A 22,374-nucleotide genomic window follows, 5' to 3' on the forward strand; every position below is an offset into this window, starting at 1 on the left:
CTGGCTGGCTACAGTCTATAGGGTAGCAAAGAGTCGGACAGAACTAAAGCGACACAGCAAGCAGGCATGCATGCATGGAGCTTCCAAGATATTCACATAAATGGCAAGTGAGATATGTTTCATAAAAAATGAGATATGTTAGCGCATAGTATCTTCTTGAAGTTAATAAATGCATAATCCCTGTTAATCTTAATGTGAGTTATATTTGCAATGTAGATTTTTTAAAACATTCAGTTCAGTTCAGTCATTCAGTTATGTCCAACTCTTTGTGAACCCATGGACTGCAGCACGCCAGGCTTCCCTGTCTATCACCAACTCCCAGAGCTTGCTCAAACTCATGTCTATCAACTCGATGATGCCATCCAACCAACTCATCCTCTGTCATCCCCTTCTTCTCCTGCCTTCAATCTTTCCCAGCATCAGGGTCTTTTCCAAAGAGTCAGTTCTTCCCATCAGGTGGCCAAAGTATTGGAGCTTCAGCTTCAGCATCAGGACTTACAATGAATATTCAGGACTGATTTCCTTTAGGATGGACTGGTTGGATCTCCTTGCTCTTCAAGGGACTCTCAAGAGTCTTCTCCAACACCACAGTTCAAAAGCATCAATTCTTTGGTGTTCAGCTTTCTTTATAGTCCAACTCTCACATCCATACATAACTACAGTAAAAACCATAGCCTTAACTAGATGAACCATTGTTGGCAAAGTAATGTTTCCTCTTTTTAATATCCTGTTTAGGTCGGTCATAGCTTTTCTTCCAAGGAACAAGTGTCTTTTAATTTTATGGTTGCAGTCACCATCTGCAGTGATTTTTGCCCTCCCAAAATAAAGTCTTCCAGTGTTTCCATTGTTTCCCCATCTATTTGCCATGAAGTGATGGGACCAGATGCCATGATCTTGGTTTTCTGAATATTGAGTTTTAAGCCAACTTTTTCACTCTCCTCTTTCACTTTCATCAAGAGACTTTTTAGTTCTTCACTTTCTGCCATAAGGGTGATGTCATCTGCATATCTAAGGTTATTGATATTTCTCCCACAATCTTGATTCCAGCTTGTGTTTCATCCAGCCTGGCATTTCGCATAATGTACTCTGCATATCAGTTAAATAAGCAGGGTGACAATAATCAGCCTTGACGTATTCCATTCTTGATTTGTAACCAGTCTGTTTTTCCATTTCCAGTTCTAACTGTTGCTTTTTGACCTGCATACAGATTTCTCAGGAGGCAGGTCAGGTTGTCTGGTATTCCCATCTCTTTAAGAATTTTCCACAGATCATTGTGATCCACACAAGGTCAAAGAGAGAGTCACAGACAAAGTCAAAGCCAGAGTCAAAGGCTCTGGCGTAGTCAATAGAGCAGAAGCAGGTGTGTTTCTGGAACTCTCTTGCTTTTCCGATGATCCAATGGATGATGGCAATTTGATCTGTGGTTACTATGCCTTTTCTAAATTCTGCTTGAACATCTGGAAGTTCACAGTTCACATACTGTTGAAACCTGGCTTGGAGAATTTTGAGCATTAATTTGCTAGCCTGTGAGATGAGTGCAATTGTGCAGTAGTTTGAGCATTCTTTGGCATTGCCTTTCTTTGGGATTGGAATGAAAACTGACCTTTTCCAGTCCTGTGGCCACTGCTGAGTTTTCCAAATTTGCTGGCATATTGAGTGTAGCACTTTCACAGCATCATCTTTTAGGAGTTGAAATAGCTCAACTGGAATGCCATCACCTCCACTAGCTTTGTTTGTAGTGTGCTTCCTTCGGCCCACTTGACTTCACATTCCAGGATGTCTGAGTAAAGCTTTCCCTTAGACTCTTTATTAGAAGGTAAAAGTAAGAATTTGTGTTTGTGTGTGTGTTTGTGTGTGTGTCTGTGCATGTGTCTGTTCTTAAGACTTAAAGTTAGAACTGAATCATTTTCTTTAAAGAATACCAAATACCATGTTAATAATGTAACCATGTTAAATTATTAAATTACCCATGTTAATATTTAATTTAAAATATAATTTAAAATTAAATTTAGAATTAAAATTAAATTTAAAATTTAAATTTCCCTTAGACTCTTTATTAAAAGGTAAAAGTAAGGATTTCTATTTGTGTGTGTATGTCTGTGTCTTCCTAAGGACCTAAAGTTAGAACTGAATAATTTTCTTTAAGGAATACCAAGAACCATGTTAATAATTTATTTTCTCTCCAATTTATCTCATTATAGAAGTCATGTAAATAGCTTTGAACAGACTTGGGACTTAGATGTTATAGTCCACTTTAACTTTTGGGAAAGTTGAGCAAACTTTTTTTACTTTAAAGATGCAAGTAACTCTTTTTTTCATTAAAGTCATCTGATATACTTTTCGTGTCAGAGACAAATTTTTACTGATGGGACATGGAAGTGCCCTTTGTACAAGTTTATGTTCTCCACTGGTCTACCATATAAGCTGAAATTCTTTTCATTAAAATCTCTTTTTTATCACAGCATTGTGCCTCTAGAAGTCTCCTTTAATGTAACATTAATGTGAAATGTTGTCATTATTTAATCTGTTATATGCATATAAAATATTATGTGTTTTATAGACATGTATTCATAAAATATGTATATATATAGACATATATTCAGTTCTGAATGTTCATTGGAAGGACTGATGTTGAAACTGAAACTCCAATACTTTGGCCACCTGATGCAAAGAAATGACTCATTTGAAAAGACTCTGATGCCGGGAAAGATTGCAGGCGAGAGGAGAAGGGGACGACAGAGAATGAGGTGGTTGGATGGCATCACTGACTCAATGGACATGCATTTGAGTAAACTCTGGGAGTTGGTGATGGACAGGGAAGCCTGGCGTGCTGCAGTCCATGGGGTTACAATGAGTTGGACACGACTGAATGACTGAACTGAACTGATTCACAAAAATTGAGAAGTAAAAATTAAACTCCCCCAGACAATGGGATTTTAAAAATTGCATTGTGATATGAGAACAAGAAAGGTTGTCTCATGAAGATGAAAGCACAGGAAGGAAAAGCACAGGTTTGGGAAAAGTTTGATCCAAGTGAGACATTGCAATTATATTTGGGCAATGAAGAACTGCTACTTTAATATCTCCCATTCAGGCAAAACATGATTCCTCCAAATATGTATGGTATTTGGTATATTTGTGAGTATATGGGTAGGTGTGCATGCTTGGTGTAAAACTTTTCCCATTCTGTAGCATTCTGCCTTTTCCATCTGAAGAAATGGTGTTTGACAATTCAAGTGTTTGTCCTTGACTCCCAAATAGAAGTCAATGAACTGTTGAAAATAAAAATAGTAGAATGGCCCCAGCAAAGTCTTCAAAATAGGATTTATAGACTCTGAGTATACATGAAAACTTCTTAAGGGCAAAGATTGGTCTAGAACACGGCTTTTTTATTTCAGTCCTATTGACATTGGGGGCTGCATTAGTCCGTGTTGAAAAGGATGGTCTTGTACATTGGTTATTTAGCAAGTTTCTGGTATTTACTCACTCCAGTAACACTGTTCCTCAAACTGTGACACCCAAAAATCTCTCTCGGTATCTCCAAATGTCCCCTGATAGGGAGACAGAACTGTTTCCCCTCTATAACCACTAGTTTAGAAAAATAAACTTCTAGATACTCCACTTCCACATGAACTCTTTCTTATACAGATATACCTGAGAATTTGGGGTATAACAGAGCATCGTTAACAAGACAATACAAACCCACAGTGGAACTTCATCACTCAAATATATTTCTAATGATGCTGAAGCTTGATGTTAGGAGCTGTGTATTTTGATCTGTACTGAGATTTTCTGAATTATGAGACCTGATGACAAGTGTTATTTAACAAAGTCAGTTTTTTCATTTGGCCTTACTAGAAATGAAAGAAGGAAGGAAGGAGGGAGACAGGGAGGAAGGAAGGGTGGGAGGTGGGGAGGGAGGCAGGCAGGGAAGAGGGAAGGAAACTAGATATTATTCCTCAGAAAGCAAAGCATAAAAACTGACATTAAATATACTGAAGATACATAAATATTTAAAAAGCCATACCTAATTTATTTACTTATTTTAAAAATTATGTCTCAGAAATGATTTTTAAAATTGCAATGAAACAAAAAATATTTGAAAATTCTTTTAGGAGATTTTAAAGGAAGATTTAAAGGTGACTAAATTCATTATTTTGAATCTTGCCAATCAGCAATCTCAGCTATTTTGAATATGAAACAAATACACATAATATTAGCCAATTAATCTTTATGAAGTTACATGACACAAGTTACAAATTATAGTATCCAAATTTCATTGTAAGAATTCTTTGTACAGTTTATCAACAGGAAATTAAAACATTTCCTTATGTTAAAATTACTTATTCTTAGATTACATGAAATAGATAACAGTTTATGTAAAGTTTATCTTAGCTTGAAAATTATAGTTTGAGTTCATTCAGTTGAATATTTTAAATTTGAAAGTTTAGTTTAGAGATGGATTAGAAATGACTATTTTTTAGTATCAATTTCTCCACTATGTATTGTTTAAATTTTGAAAGTATAGCTATTGTTTTCTAGTGCACTCCGGATTAGTTTGAAGTTATTTGCAAAGTGTTGCAAACTTGAATGAGCTATTATTTCCAAACTTCCCAAGAACAAGATACTATTAGTTGATTTTGAATCTCTTTTTTTATATTTCAATAAAATATTTTCTTCTTAATCAAACTCTTTAATAAGTAAGCTGACATTTTATTTTTGAATCTTCTGAGACATTGTACAGAATGAATAACTGTGATTAATATTTAGTTAACAATAATGCAAAGGAAATAAGTAAGGTATAATCTGATGATTTGGCATGACTATCAGATATGGCAGAAAGTGAAGAGGAACTAAAAAGCCTCTTGATGAAAGTGAAAGTGGAGAGTGAAAAAGATGGCTTAAAGCTCAACATTCAGAAAACGAAGATCATGGCATTCGATCCCACCACTTCATGGGAAATAGATGGGGAAACAGTGGAAACAGTGTCGGACTTTATTTTTCTGGGCTCCAGAATCACTTCAGATGGTGACTGCAGCCATGAAATTAAAAAACGCTTACTCCTTGGAAGGAAAGTTATGACCAACCTAGATAGCATATTCAAAAGCAGAGACATTACTTATCCAACAAAGGTTCGTCTAGTCAAGGCTATGGTTTTTCCAGTGGTCATGTATGGATGTGAAGAAGGCTGAGCGCCAAAGAATTGATGCTTTTGAACTGTGGTGTTGGAGAAGACTCTTGAGTGTCCCTTGGACTGCAAGGAGATCCAACCAGTCCATTCTGAAGGAGATCAGCCCTGGGATTTCTTTGGAAGGAATGATGCTAAAGCTGAAACTCCAGTACTTTGGCCATCTCATGCGAAGAGTTGACTCATTGGAAAAGACTCTGATGCTGGGAGGGATTGAGGGCAGGAGGAGAAGGGCACAACAGAGGATGAGATGGCTGGATGGCATCACTGACTCAATGGATGTGAGTCTCAGTGAACTCCGAGAGTTGGTGGCCTGGCGTGCTGCGATTCATGGGGTCACAAAGAGTCGGACACGACTGAGCGACTGATCTGATCTGATCAGAATTCAGAATTTTATAAAGCTTTTGTATCAGTTTTAAAATTTAACTTTTCCTTTGCATATGATACTTTTTTCTAAACCATATGTTGCCATTAGTCTCTGAAACTGGTGAAAGGAAAGGATTTTTTCTTCTGGTAACTCATGAAGGTATGCATTAGGCTGGCTTTCTGGCTATTTATTTTGTATTCATCAAATGTAAATGCTTGGTTTTAAAATAAAAATAAACAGTACTGTGTTGAAAGCAATAAGAATAGAGATTGTCATCACATAAAGGTTATTCATTATCTAAAGAAAGAATATATATACCTAAAAATAAATTCAATGATTAGCAGTTATGGGTTAATATACTTTGAAGCACTGATTGAAAAAATATTGCAAATTTTATCACAAAAAGAATAGCTAGCATTGCTGAGCTTTGAAATGAGGAGTTGTCCATCTTTATTGATGTGTGAGTTACCTATGCTACGAAATTTTGGTAATGTGTTAAAAATGGAAATTCACATTATTTTATCCCTCAGGATAACAGTTTCTGGTAATTAGGGAGAAAGGTTTATAATAGTTAACTGTAGTATTCTTAGAACTACATGTCTAGAGTCCTAAAGATTTAGTTTATTATTAACCATAATCCTAAATTTGTAATAAAGAAAGGCTAGGAAGAATCCATGTGTGTACATGTATATGTGTATTGGATCTTAAAATCTCAAAAATACTATTAGGTTAAACTTTCACATCATGCAGTTTTCTTTCTCAACTAAAATGATTATCCTTTTGCAATCAGGCTTTCAGAGTTGTATTCCCTTTTGTTCTGTCATGAGAAAAGTTTGGAGAAGAAAATAATATAATTCTTGGAAAGAAATTGTATTTGGTAGAACTTGGCTATTAATAATAATTTGAAGATTTTCTAGCAACAGCAACTGAATAAATTTGACTGCTAGCTCCCTGTGAATGAGAGGCATACATTTCTGAACAATAAGACTATGTGAATTACTGATGTCACTTACAGGATGCTGCCATCTACCTTTCCCTTTGTGACACAAATCACTGCTCATTTTGAGGTCTGCTAATGGCCCAGTTTGAGCTTTTAGTTCCTGTCTAACTGTGAATTTAATGGTAAATCAGACCTGTGCTTCCTATCAAGGAACTTTCAGTCTGCTTAGTAAATCTGAAAGGTCAACACCAGATCTTGGATAAGGCTTGTAAGAACTATGACAGAATAGTTTTTAAGAAAATCAAAGAAATAAAAATTTACTTTTAGCTTATAAGAAAGATAAGAGTCAGGCACACAAAAAAACACGTCGTTTGTGGAATAGGCTGAATTTAAACTGGATATAGAGGTGAATGAGTTAGTTAATGAAAGATAGAAAAAAAGGTAAGTTCTACACCAAGCAATAAAATAAACACTTAAATGGTAAGAAAAATTACTATCATATATTTTTAAGAAGAACTAGGTCAAGAAAAAACATTATTAAAATAGGTATATATTAAAATTATAATAGTATTAGGGGAAATATTATAATTGGCCAAATAAATAATTAGTACGTCATTGCCTAATTGAGAGGAGCTTATTATCTACATATTCTTGCTTTTCATTTATTTTAAAAAGTCATATTTTTATTGATAATTTTGGTGGGCCATATGAGAAAGTCTTATTGGATATCCAATATAATGTATATGTGAATATAGAGAAATATATGTTTGGCATGCTTGATCTAACACACTAAAGAATAAAGCAGTTTACCATTAGTACCTCAAATTGTTTTCTGTCCTCTAAGTGCCTATTTTTTTTTTACTTGTTGGACTAAAGAACAGAAAAGGAAGAGATAGCGGGATTATTTGGAATTTATCAATGTTTGCTACTGCTAAGTTGCTTCAGTTGTGTCCGACTCTGTGCAATCCCATAGACGGCAGCCCAACAGGCTCCCCCGTCCCTGGGATTCTCCAGGCAAGAACACGAGAGTGGGCTGCCATTTCTTTCTCTATATCAATGTTTAGAATGTATCTATTTTAATGAGCTTGTCTTAATGATTTTTTTTTTCAATAACCTCATATAAGAATTTTTGGACAATCACTGAGTCTTTCACTTGCTGTTTTAGAATGCAGTTGCATATCATGGTATTTCATAAACAATACATTTCAACAAATTCTTCATAAAAAGGATATTTCTTAATGAATATGTGAGCTCAGGATGGAGCCTTGTTTAATATCTAATTATTATCAAAAAGGCACTAACTTTCAATGTAGTTTTGACCTATAGTAATAGACAGGACTTCTGTTTTACCTTGAGTATATAAGTAACTAGTGAGCTCTCTTTTTCATAATAGATCCCTATATGGCCCTATCAGTCCAAAAAAAAGGTAAAATATGTAAGAGATCTTATATTATTTGTAATGATAGCTCTGAGAAGTTGATTTTTCTTTTATCAATATTCCTGTCTACTGATTTGAAGGATTTCTTTTTCAGATTATCTGATAAATAAAAACAACACATAAATAATTTTATTTTTATGACCTTGTGTGCATTCACTGAGATGAGAAAAGCTGTATATTATTATGCATGTGTATGTACAAGACCACATATTTATATTTCCACACTGTAAGCAAGATTTGGATACTTCAGAAAATCAAAGAAGGGATAATACACCCAAGATTAAAGTATTAAAAATCTAATAGAATGAATCTTTTCATGTTTTGTATATGCGCAGAAGACTTTGAATACTTAAAATCTATGTCTGTTAAACTAACCAGGATGGATTTCCGTATCAATTTATATTTTGGAATCTTGATGTGGAATTCAGTAGTGCTGTATTACTGAAATACACTGTCATATATCCCACATAAAAGAAAATGATAACCACATGGCAGTGTATGCTAATGGTCTTTATGACCCCCATTACATGATGTTGCTAGATGGCAGATGGCATATATCTATCATCTCATTTATTTTCTTGTTCAGTCTTTCAAATATCATATGCAGCCCAAAAGTACAAATTAATTTTTGTGTATCATTTTATTAAACTCGACTCCCGTAAGACATAGAACATGGCTTTCATCTTTATAAATTAAGACTCTTAATCAGAATGTTTGTGACATAGCAAGTACTACATGAAAGAGTTGCTCCAATAATTTATATCATAGAGTAAAAAGTAAAATGCAATATTAAATCAAATACTATCTATTTTACATGCAAAATGTACCAGGTAGATATACACATATTCAAATGAAATATACTAAACATATGTATATAAAATTGTTACAAAAATAGAGTGACAAATAAATAAATACACTGGAGGATGAGTAACTCTTAGTAATTGATAATTAAACCAGATTTTTAAAGTAGCTTGAGCATAGATGTTTTAAAATACACAGTTATCACATCAGATCTAACCAATACCCAATAATCAAAGAAAATGCATGGTATAAAGGTCTTGGAATATATATTTCATTAAATACTAGATCTCTCCCAATGAAGGCTCAAAAAATATTAAACATTTAAAATTAAATATTTTGTTCCAAATGTAACTAAATTTAAAATCATCCATAAAAAACTTATGCAAAAGAGTGGAGGAAACATTTGGAGACATAAAGGAGGTATACTTACTAGAAATACAATTGAAAGATTTGAATGGCACATAGTGTGCTAGAGAGGAGAAAAAAGAAAAACTTAGACCCAGAAGAAAAGCTATGACCAACCTAGACAGCATATTAAAAAGCAGACACATTACATTGCTGGGAGTAAAAATCCATCTAGGCAAAGCTATGGTTTTTCCAGTGGTCATGTATGGATGTGAGAGGTGGACTATAAAGAAAACTGAGCACTGAATTGATGCTTTTGAACTGTGGTGTTGGAGAAGACTCTTGAGAGTCCTTTGGACTGCAAGGAGATCCAACCAGTCCATCCTAAAGGAAATGAGTCCTGAATATTCATTGGAAGGACTGATGCTGAAGCTGAAGCTCCAATACTTTGGCCACCTGATGCGAAGTACTGACTAATATGAAAAGACCCTGATGCTGGGAAAGATTGAAGGCAGGAAGAGAAGGGGACGATAGAGGATAAGATGGTTGGATGTCATCACTGACTCCATGGACACGATGAAATAAGTCATGGACATGAGTTTGAGTGAGCTCCGGGAGTTGGTGATGCCCAGGGGAGCCTGGCATGCTGTAGTCCATGGGGTCACAAAAAGTCGGACGTGACTGAACAACTGAACTAAACTGAGAAATACAAGGAAGCTTTCATACTTAAAAATCTATGAATTAAATATTCTCACATTATCAAATTAAAAAACACCACATGATTATTTATTTGACTGCAAAATTATATTTGGTACATATTCTCATATGTTTATGATAAAATGATCAGTATATTTGAAATAATAAGGAATATACTTAATGTAATGAATATCTTTGTTAAGAAGTATTATTCTAAATGAGTCAATGTAAAGAGCTTCCTGTTTAAAATTAAATACATGTGAAATATGTTTTTACAACTTTTGATCACAAATGCTTTGATGACCCTAGCTTGTTAATGATATGGTAAGAATGAATTAAATACCTGAAGATTAGAAAGGAAAGGATGAAACTATTATTGCTTGTATATGACCATTCACTTAGAAAAAAATGAATTCATTGTTATACACAGTTACAGAGTTTATCTAGATAGCAGAACATTTTGGTAATATAAAAAATTCAAGTGACTTTCTTTATATCAGCAACATAATACTGAACATAATTTTTAAGTGACTGTTTAAAGTAATATCAGAGAATATCAAGTAATTAAGAATAAGTCCAACCAAAGGTATGTTAGACTTTATCAAAAATGCAATAAAGTTTTATTAAAATGTATAACACCTAAAAGCAATGGAGAATCTGTTTTCATGTGTGAGAGTAACTGACATCATGAGGATATTAATTCTTCTGAAATGTAGGTATAGAAGGAGGAGGAAACACTTACCAGTTTGCTTAATAAGGTCAGTATTTCCCTGATTTTTCAATACAACAAAGATATTGAAAAAAAAAAAAAGAAAATGATAAACTTCAATTCCTCATAAACACAAACATTATAAATTTAAGTTAGCAATATATCTCAAGAATTTAATGTTAATGTAACATTTAGACCAGGTATATTAACAGAATAAAGGAGTAAATCATAAAAATAACTCAATGATTATCCATTTGTGATAAAATTTATATAAGCTAAATACATATAGAGTAGTACTTCCTCGATCTACTAAAGAACATCTATGACAAATCCTACAAATAACATTATATTCAATTGTGAAAGACAATGCTATCCCTCCAGATTAAGAGAACTGCATGGATGTCACCTTTCACAACTTCCATTCAACACTGCCTTGGATGTACTAGCTGGTGCAAGAAAGCAAAAAAGGAAAGAAAAAGACTGAAAAGAAGCAAGTCAAGCTGTCAACATTAAAAATATTTTTAACGCTGTTGGTGTTGTTTAGTTGCTAAATCATGTCCGACTCTTTGTGACCCCATGGATTGCAGCGTGACAGGCTTCCTTGTCTTTCACTCTTTCCTGGAGTTTGCTCAAGCTCATGTGCTATCCAACTATCTCATCCTCTGTTGCTCTATTTATAAATGTTTACATGAGATTTATTTATAAAAATCTCAAAATTGAAATAACATGAAATTCTATCAACAAAAGAATGGATACACATTGTTCTCTATATTCATTAGTGAAGTACTTCTCAACTGTAAAAAGGAATAAACTGATTTCTTTAATAACATGTATAAATCTCAGAGATATTTCAATGAATAGTTGAAAAGTACATGTGGCAAGATTTCTCTTTTATAAACTTTTAAAGTTAGTGAAACTAATCTATGTTGAAAGAGTAGTCTGCTATTTTTTCTTGGCTGAAATATATAGAGGATTGTGATTAACTGCTAAGGAATATGAATAAGCCTGTGAAAGTGAAAGTTGCTCAGTCATGTCCGACTTTTTGAGGCCCAATGGACCATATAGTCCATGGAATTCTCAAAGCCAGAATACTGATGTGGGTAGCCTTTCCCTTCTCCAGGGGATATTCCCAACCCAGGGATCGAACCCAGGTCTCCCGCATTGCAGGTGGATTCTTTACCAGGTGAGCCACAAGGGAAGCCCAAGAATACTGGAGTGGGTAGCCTGTCCCTTCTCCAGAGGATCTTCCCAACCCAGGAATCACACCAAGGTCTCCTGCATTGTAGGCAGATTCTTTACCAACTGAACTATCAGGGAAGCCAGAAGAACCTCTTAGTGTGAGGGAAATTTTCCCTCACATGAAGAACCCCTTAGTGTGAGGGGAATTTTCTTTATCTTGTTATCATATTCATTAAATGGACATATCCCCTTGTTAAAACATTAAATAGCAGCTCTCAGTTTGTGATTATCATTATATGTCAATTTTATCCTATAAAAGAAGTAAACAAATAGTAAGCTTTGTTAATACATTGAGGATAAAGGAACCCATGTTTCTCACTGTTTACAGAATTTCAAATTTGGGAAAGTAGAAAACTACTATGTACCAAATAATTTTAGATGGACATTGAAAGTATCAATATGTATTCATATTACAGATATATATGTGGGTGCAGGAAAAAAATGAGAGAGATTGAGAAAGAAGAATGTGAGAACAAGAGTGAAAATAGAGACTAAGAAAGAAAAAGAAGATAGAACACACTTTCCAGATTTTGATTTCTGAATACTGCTGCTGCTGCTGCTGCTGCTAAGTCGCTTCAGCCCTGTCCGACTCTATGCGACCCCATAGACGGCAGCCCACCAGGCTCCCCCGTCCCCAGGATTCTCCAGGCAAGAACACTGGAGTGGATTGCCATTTCCTTCTCCAATGCATGAAAGTGAAAAGTGAAAGTGAAGTTGCTCAGTCGTGTCTGACTCTTCGCGACCCCATGGACTGCAGCCTACCAGGCTCCTCTGCCCATGGGATTTTCCAGGCAAGAGTACTGGAGTGGGGTGCCATTGCCTTCTCCTAGCCCCCATTAAAAGGACCCAGGGCTTATTAGAGAAACAGTTCTTATTTCCAGAACTGAGTAAGAGCAATACAAGTCTACAACAATCTATTGCATTGCACAACAAGAACTCAAAGAATCATGGAATATCTCAAAGTGAGACATGCCTGTTTGACAATCTCACTTTTAGCTATTTTTGGAACTATTGGAGCATCAAGGTCAGTAATAAAAGGGGCAGATTATTAATCCAGTGTTGATTAAAATAATAAGCTATGTGTCCATGTATGTAAACAAATCAATAAATAGTATCTCTTAGAGCTGAATTCCAGGAGTGATAAATCACCAGTGGATACAAAACCTAGAGGGTGTGTTTGATCAGGAACACGGTGATTACATAATTTCAAAATACATCCTCACAAGCTACTTAATTTCAAAAGAAAAAGAATAATACCAGCATTGAGAAATGTGTGGACCACCACATGAACCGAACACCAAACTTAGCTAGAATCACTGAAACTGGGACAAACAACATCATATAAGATACTCTAAGAAAGAAAGAATCTCATTCCACTGAATCTAATCATGCACGTGTGCTAAATTGCTTCAGTTTCCAACTCTGTGTGACAGTATGGACTGTAGCCAATCAAGCTCCTCTGTCCATGGGACTCTTCAGGCAAGGGTACTGGAGTGGGTTGTGGTGTCTTCCTCCAGGGAATCTTCCCAACTCAGGCTACAGTCCATGAGATCACAAAGAGTCAGACACAGCTGAAGTGACTGAACATGCACAACACACATATATCCCTACATTGGGAAATGCAATATGTAACATTGTGAATACCATACTGTAAAATAGGAATAAAAAGAGCTTACCTGATAAAGGTTGATAACTCCATGATCATCCTTTCCATACCATTCCATTTCTTTAACTTGCTTTTAAAATAGTAGTGTCCAGGAAATGTAAATCCAGTCCTTCCCTTAAAAGCAAAATGAGAAATTGGTGAGCCTAGCAATGTCTGCCATACCCAAGATTTTGTTTGAATTTGAGTGCTATAATAATAGATGAACTTTTCACCACCTTTTTCCATCTCAATTAATAGCAATTGCATTTTTAACAGTTTCTCAGGCCAAAACCTTCAGTGGCATCCATGATTCCTCTTTTTATTCCCTACCACATATCTAATCTGTTAATAATACTACAAGTTTTGGGCTTTTGTGATTGGCTTCTTGGTGTGTGTGGTATGTGTGTGCTTAGTGGCTCAGTTGTGTCCAAATCTTTGCGACCCCATGGACTGTAGCCTGCCAGGCTCCTCTGTCCATGGGGATTCTCCAGGCAAGAAAACTGGAGTGGGTTGCCATGTGCTCTTCCAGGGGATCTTCCCGACCCAGAAATCAAACCCAGGACTCTCGCGTTGCAGGTGGATTCTTTACCAGCTGAGCCACAAGGGAAGCCCGAGAATACAGGAGTGGGTAGCCTATCCCTTTTCCAGGGGAACTTCCCAATCCAGGAATGGAACTGGGGTCTCCTGCACTTCAGGTCTTTACCAGCTGAGCTAGTAAGAAGCCCCGTTCTCTTAGAGCACATTGCTTTCCCCCTACTTAGTTCTTACTTCATTCAAGATTTTGCAAAATTTCTCCCTCTCTCTACCTCTCTCTCTCATGATGCTTACCTCTTCTATTAAAATCACAACTCATTTTTACTTTCAAATAATGAATGTACCTTATCCTGTTATTTTCCTTTTGTAGCTTGTACCTTGTAAAATATAATATAGGAACTTCCCTGGAGGTCCAGTGGTTAAGACTTTTCTTTCCAATGCAGGGGTTGTGGTTTTGACCCTGGTCAGGGAGCTAAGATCCCATGTGCCTTGCAGCTAAAAAACCAAAACATAAAACAGAAGCAATATTGTAACGAATTCAATAGATACTTTAAAAATGGTCCACATCAAAAAATCTTTTAAAAATGTATCTATAATGTATCTATTTCTTACCTGTAGTATTTGTCCTTCCCACTTGAATCCCTGTCCAAAGAGACAGGGATTTTCACTTGGTTTGGGAACTGATATATACAAGTATCTAAAATAATTCTGTCCACATTGTATTTTTCCTTAGTAACTATTTGTGAAATAAATGTTTGTTTCTTGACTACACAATTCTCAAAAGAGTGACATATTTCATTTGAATCTAAACTATTAGATTTAAGGTTTTAAAAATGTTCATAGCTAGAATAACCTTTTAGGTTTTAAATTGTAGCTGCTATTTATTTAACATTTTTGTATTTGCTAATGCTTGTGCCAGATACTTCATATTTAACTAATCCTCAAAAACTCTATATTTTCATAACAATTTTACATATCAAACAAATCTAGACTCACAGAGGTTAAACAACTTTCCCAAGGAAACAAAGCTAATGAGTAAAAAAATGAGAAAATCCTAAGCATATAGCTAAATCAGTTGTTGCAAATGAACGCACTCAGAAGCAAGACAAGACAAGACAAGCAAGGAAGACAAGAGGAATAATCTGACAAGAACTCCTGTAATCCCATTCTGTCTTTGCAGTTTCTACTCCTCTCCACTTGAAAGACAAACACTAGCTTCTGACACCATAGGATACTTTTCTCTAATTTTGAAATTTTTCTTTAATTTTGAAATTTATATAAATGTATGCATATATTATTTAGGCCTTGATTATTTCAGTAGTGCTATGCTTTTATCAGTGAATAATGTTTTATTTATGGATGTGCCAGTGTTTTTTATCCATTCACCTATTGAAGGACATTTTGGTTGCTTCAATATTTTGGAAATTATGAGTAGTGCTATAAATATTTGCAGGTAGCTTTTAGTATGGACATAAATTTTCAAATCATTGGGTAAATATCTAGGAGCACAATGTTGGATGAAAGAGTTTTGCTTTTTAAGAAACTGCTACACTGTTTTCTAAAGTGCACGTTCCCTTTTGTATTTCTACCTGCAATCAACAAAGGTCCATATAGTCAAAGCTATGGTTTCTCCCGTAGTCATGTACAGATGTGAAAACTGGACCATAAAGAAGGCTGAGCACCAAAGAATTGATGCTTTCAAATTGTGGTGCTAGAGAACACTCTTGAGAGTACCTTGGACAGCAAGGAGATCAAACTAGTCAATCCTAAAGAAAATCAACCCTGGATATTCATTGTAAGGACTGATGATGAAGTTGAAGCTCCAGTACTTTGGCCATCTGATGCAAAGAGCCAACTCATTGAAAAATGCTCTGATGTCGGGAAAGATTGAGGCCAGTAGGAGAAGTGGGTGACAGAGGTTGATGGTTGGATGGTACGATGTACTCAATGGATATGAGTTTGAGCAAATTCTGGGAGTTTAGTGAAGGAGATAGTAAAGGACAGGGAAGCCTGGCATGCTTCATGGGGTCACAAAGAGTTGGACAAGACTTAATGACTGAACAAAGATAACAACAACTTGCAAACAATATGAGTTCTGATTGCTCTGTACCACCTCCAGAAATTGCTATTGTCAGTTTTGGATTTCACTCATTCTAATCTAATAGCTATCTCAATTTGCATTTTTCTAAACACAGATAATGTTAAATATCTTTTTATGTACTTACTTGCCATCTGTGTATCTGTTCAGATTATTTGCCCAGATTTTAACTGGTCTGGTGCCTTCTCTTTGGAAATGCTATTCATTATTGACTCAATTTCTTTAGTAGATACTAAAATCTTTTATTGATTATCTATTGAAATTTGTGTGTATTTTGGTAGCTGTATCTCTTAAAAAATTGCTACCTTTCATCTCATTTATGAAATTTATGAGCATAGATTTATTCATAGTATTCTCATATTAATAGTTTAATTTCTGTAGGACTAATGACCATGGTCTACTCTTTCATTTCTAATAGTTGCAATTTGTGTATTCTCCCTTTTAATTCTGGATTACCCAATTATAAGTTTATCAATTTTATATCTTTCAAAGAAAAGTTTTAGATTTCATTGAGTTGCTCTTTGTTTTCCAATTTCCTGAATTTGTAGTCTGATTTTTATTATTTCTTTTTCTACAACTTGCTTTTAAGTTTCAACTATTATTTTTCTTGATGCCAAGTAGGCATATTAAATTATTGAATTTAGATTTTTCTTCTTTTCTAACATTTGCATTTAATGCTATTAATTTCCAAGTAAACATATTTCATTGCATCAATAAATTTGATTAGTTGTAATTTTTTTCTTATTTAGTTAGAAATATTTTTAATTGGTCTTGAGACTTTTTTGGCTAATGAATTATTTAAATGTGTCCTATATACTTTATAAACATGTGGAGATTTTCAGCTCTCATTTAAGTCTGAAACAAACTTTGCATGTTTTTTTATTTTTTTAATTTGATAATATATTTTATAGCTTGAACATAATTTATTTCAGTGAACATTCCATGTGAAACTGAGACACAAATATGGACTCTGCTGAGATGGTATGGAATATTCTATAAATGTTAATTTATAAAATATAAATTAGAATATATAGAATATAAATTATAGATCAAGTGAATCAGTAGTTTTATTCAGATCAGTTATAATTTTTACTAATTATCTGCCTGAATAATTCATCAATTATTGAAAAAGAGTATTTATCTACTATTATAGTGGTATATTAGTGATTTTTCTTTGTATTTCTACAGATTTTGCTCCGGTATATTGACATTCTATTTTTATGTGTATATTCATCAAGAATTGTTATGTCTTCCTGGATAATTGGTCCCTGTATATTAGTTTTTGTTATTATGTTACTACTTGTTACTCCTGATAATATTCTTATTCCAAGTTCTGCTTTAAAATTAATATATCTGCTGCAGCTTTGTTTTAGTTAGCACTGTGTAATTTTCTCCATTCCATTTCATTTAACCAATCTGAATCTTTATTAGTAAAGTGGATTGATTGATTCAATCAATAGTTAGGATCTGTTTTTAAAGTCACTCTAAATATTTGTCTTTTATTTAGTGTATTTAGATGATTCTCATTTGAAATGATTATTCATATAGTTGAATTAAATGTGCTATGTTTCTAATTGGAAGCTTCTCAGATGGCACTAATGGTAAAGAACCTACCTGCCAAGGCAGGAGACATAAGAGATGTGGGTTCAGTCCCTGGGTCAGGAAGATCCCCTGGAGAAGGTCATGGCAACCCACTCTAGTATTCTTGCCTGGAAAATCCCATGGACAGAGGAGCCTGGAAGACTTGATTTTACTCATTGCAGATATTTTTTTATTTCTCTTTTTTAACTTTTCTTTCTTTCCCAATTTTAGTTTAATATTATATATGACTCCAATTTATCTTCTCCCACAACAATTGTATTTTGAAAAACAAAATCAGTGATTGTTCCAGAGTTTGCAGTATACAGTTATAACTATAACAAAGTGGTGGCTTAGAATTTCATCTTGTGTTGTGCCTTCAACAAAGAACATTAAATTTGTAGAGAGATGCCTGGACAAAGGAAAACAGTTATAGGTTTCCAAGGATAGCAAACCATGGGAAGGTAGATATTCAGGATATTCAGGAGGAAACCAATTGAGTAAGGTGGGTTTTTTTGGGTTTTGTTTGTTTTTTTGGTAGATTCTCATGCTGTCTATGGGTTGACAAAAGTATGTCTCTGGTTAAAGGAAAGTTTATATCTTATCTTTAGGTAGCTAAGGAAGATTGCTAGACATTTTCCTCAATTTTTTACTTCTTAATTGCATTGAGCTCAGAATAATTTTTATGTCAAAGAGACATATTTTTAGGTAACATAATATGCTTTCCTTCAATTCCTCCTTTGATGCTCTTCCTTTCTTTATGCAGAAATTTCTGACTTACACTATTTTCCTTCTCCATGAAGAATTTTAAACATTTCTGGCAGGGCATGTTTGCCAGTAATAAATTTCTTTGGTTGTTCTTTGTTTAATAAAATCTGTATTTCTCCTTCACATTTGAAAGATAATTTTGCTGAGAATAAATTCTAGTTTGGTGAATTCTTTTTTCAACACTCTAAGTATTTCACTCTCTTCTTCCATATTTTTTGATAAGAAGTTTGACATAATTTTTATTTTTCCCCCATTGGTTGAATGCCTATCAGTTTAGGAATTTTCTCAGTAACTATAATTTTAAATATTTCTTCTGCTCTGTTCTCCCTTTATTCTGAATCTTGTATACCAATGATATATGATAAAACTTAAAATTGTGCCATAGTTTTCAGATGCTCTGTTTTTTTTCTTTTTGGCTTTTGTTTTAGAATTGTGTATTGATCTCTCTTCTAGCTTGTCAGTTCTTCCTTCAGCCATGTTTGGTCTCATAATGAGCACATCAAAAGCAGCCTTTATTTCTCTATTGGTGTTTTTGATTTCTAACATTTCCTTTTTATTCTTTCTTAGAATTTTTACCATCCAGTTTACATTTTACATTTTTGTGTGTTGTCTACTTCTATCTTTAGATCTTTTAATTTATTAATCATAATTATTTTAAATTCATTGATTATTACAACATTTCTGTTACACTAACTTTGTAACAGAAATTGTAGTCTGTTACACTAGCATTTCTATCCTTCACTATTTCCCAGAGTTTGCTCAGACTCATGTCCACTGAGGCAGTGATGCCATCCAACCATCTGATCCTCTGTTATCCCCTTCTCCTCTTGCCCTCAAACTTTCTCAGAATCAGGGTCTTTTCCGGTGGGTTGGCTCTTCTCATCAGGTACCTAAAGTATTAGAGCTTCAGGTTCAGCATCAGTTCTTCCAATGAAAATTCAGGATTGATTTTCTTTCGGATTCACTGATTTGATCTCCTTGCTTGTCCTAGGGACTCTCAAAAGTCTTCTTCAGCACTAAAATTTAAAAGCATTAATTCTTTGGCTCTCAGCCTTCTTTATGGTCCAACTCTCACATCCATATATGACTCCTGGAAAAATCATAGCTTTTACTATATGCATCTGGATCTTTGTTGGCAAAGTGATGTTTTTGCTTTTTAATACACAGACTATATTTGTCATAGCTTACCCTTCAAGGAGTGTCTTTTAATTTCATGGCTGCAGTCACTGTCTGCAGTAGCTCTCATCACTATGCAAAAGGTACAGGGGACTGAAATGAATAGAGTGCTTCCCTCTGCTCAAATAAAGTTCGTACAAAATGTTTTCTGTAGAGTAGGACTTTATTATGAAAAAATGCTATTAGTATGTCTCACCTCCTGAGAAAAACCCCTGAGTCACTACTCTGGGCACTGGGTAAGGCCCATGGTCTAAATGGCTTGTCCAACCAGATATGAGACACATACCTTATGTGTAACTTGAGATGAAATCTATTGGCACTAAAGTATTCTCAGCCAGCTGTGACTGAAGGAGATCCTCTCATCATCTATGTGGAGCTCAGATAAGGAAGGAAATCTTTGATCTCTTACCTGTACTCAAGAGGAATTTGGCCTGTTCAATTCTAAGTTTGAGAGAATGACAAATGCTGATGGCCACCCTGTCCTGGTGAGATAAAATAACCCTTGATTGGAAGCTGAGGGAAGATGAAGCCCAATATTTATGTCTTTACTCTCCTGGAGTGGAGCTTAATTCAAGTTGAGCTGGAGGTAAGGAAAGTAAAAGTTGATATTGGTCAAATGCCAAAGACTCATGGTTTCCTTAACATACTAGATTTTCTTGAATAAATTTTTCTTCATTTGCTTTAGGCCCTTATCACAAATCCCAGAATCTTGAAACTATTCAAGTTTTCTTTCTTTTCTATGGAGTTACTTTCAAGGAGCTTCTCATGCTGCAGTCCTGGAGGAAGGCCTTCTATATTTGTTTTCTTACCACTGGAATAAAGTATACTTTACTGTAGGTTGAAGACTTGGATTTGACATACAATGCTGCTGTTTATCATCTGGGCAGCCTGGGGAAGATTGCTTAATTAGGCCCAACTTTGCAAAACTAGCCCAGAGACTTTTAGAAAGATTTTGATAAGTGCCATTTTGAAATGTTTGTGTATGGTGTTAGGAAGTGTTCTAGTTTTATTCTTTTACAAGTGGCTGACCAGTTTTCCCAGCACCACTTGTTAAAGAGATTGTCTTTTGTCCATTGTATATTCTTGCCTCCTTTGTCAAAGATAAGGTGTCCATAGGTACGTGGATTTATCTCTGGGCTTTCTATTTTGTTCCATTGATCTACATTTCTGTCTTTGTGCCAGTACCATATTGTCTTGATGACTGTGGCTTTGTAGTAGAGCCTGAAGTCAGGCAGGTTGATTCCTCCAGTTCCATTCTTCTTTCTCAAGATTGCTTTGGCTATTTGAGGTTTTTTATATTTCCATACAAATTGTGAAATTATTTGTTTTAGCTCTGTGAAAAACACCATTAGTAGCTTGATAGGGATTGCATTGAATCTATAGATTGTTTTGGGTAGTATACTCATTTTCACTATATTGATTCTTCCAATGCATGAACATGGTATATTTCTCCATCTATTAGTGTCTTCTTTGATTTCTTTCACCAGTGTTTTGTAGTTTTTTATATATAGATCTTTTGTTTCTTTAGGTAGATATATTCCTAAGTATTTTATTCTTTTTGTTGCAATGGTGAATGGAATTGTTTCCTTAATTTCCAGAAAAATAAATGACCCAATCAAAAAATGAGCCAAAGGACTAAACAGACATTTCTGCAAAAAGACATACAGATAGCTAACAAACACATGAAAAGATGCTCAACATCATTCATTATCAGAGAAATGCAAATCAAAACCACTATGAGGTACCATTTCACACCAGTCAGAATGGCTGCTATCCAAAAGTCTACAAGCAGTAAATGCTGAAGAGGGTGTGGAGAAAAGGGAACCCTCTTACACTGTTGGTGGGAATGCAAACTAGTACAGCCACTATGGAGAACAGTGTGGAGATTCCTTAAAAAACTGGAAATAGAACTGCCATATGACCCAGCAATCCCACTTCTGGGCATACACACCAAGGAAACCAGAACTGAAAGAGACACGTGTACCCCAATGTTCATCACAGCACTGTTTATAATAGCCAGGACATGGAAGCAACCTAGATGTCCATCAGCAGATGAATGGATAAAGAAAGCTGTGGTACATATACACGATGGAGTATTACTCAGCCATTAAAAAGAATACATTTGAATCAGTTCTAATGAGGTGGATGAAACTGGAGCCTATTATACAGAGTGAAGTAAGCCAGAAAGAAAAACACCAATACAGTATACAAACGCATATATATGGAATTTAGAAAGATGGTAATGATAATCCTGTATGCGAGGCAGCAAAAGAGATACAGATATATAAAACAGTCTTTTGGACTCTGTGGGAGAGGGTAAGGGTGGGATGATTTTGGAGAACTGCATTGAAACACGTACATATATGTAAAACGAATTGCCGGTCCAGGTTCAATGCATGATACAGGATGCTCGGAGCTGGTGAACTGGGATGACCCAGAGGGAGGGTATGGGGAGGGAGGTGGGAGGGGGGTTCAGGATGGGGAACACATGTACACCCGTGGTGGATTCATGTCAATGTATGGCAAAACCAATACAATATTGTAAAGTAATTAGCCTCTGATTAAAATAAATAAATTTATATTAAAAATAAAATGTTTGAATTATTGGCATCTAAACATCTCTATTTTCCAGTAGACCTTTCAAAGTGAAATAACTGAAGTAAAAATAGAGTAAAACAAAACACTGAACTCCATGCTTACCTTCTTACAAATTTACTATCATACAGATTCTTCAAAATGAGGAATTGTTTACTAAATAAATAGCACTTGCACACATGCTAGATCTTTTTCCCAGGATGTGCATTCAAGGGGAAGGTTGAGGAGAAAGAAGAAATGAAGCAGAGCAGAACATG

This window comes from Bos javanicus, chromosome 6, assembly GCF_032452875.1.
Source record: "Bos javanicus breed banteng chromosome 6, ARS-OSU_banteng_1.0, whole genome shotgun sequence".
Classification (NCBI taxonomy): Eukaryota; Metazoa; Chordata; class Mammalia; order Artiodactyla; family Bovidae; genus Bos; species Bos javanicus.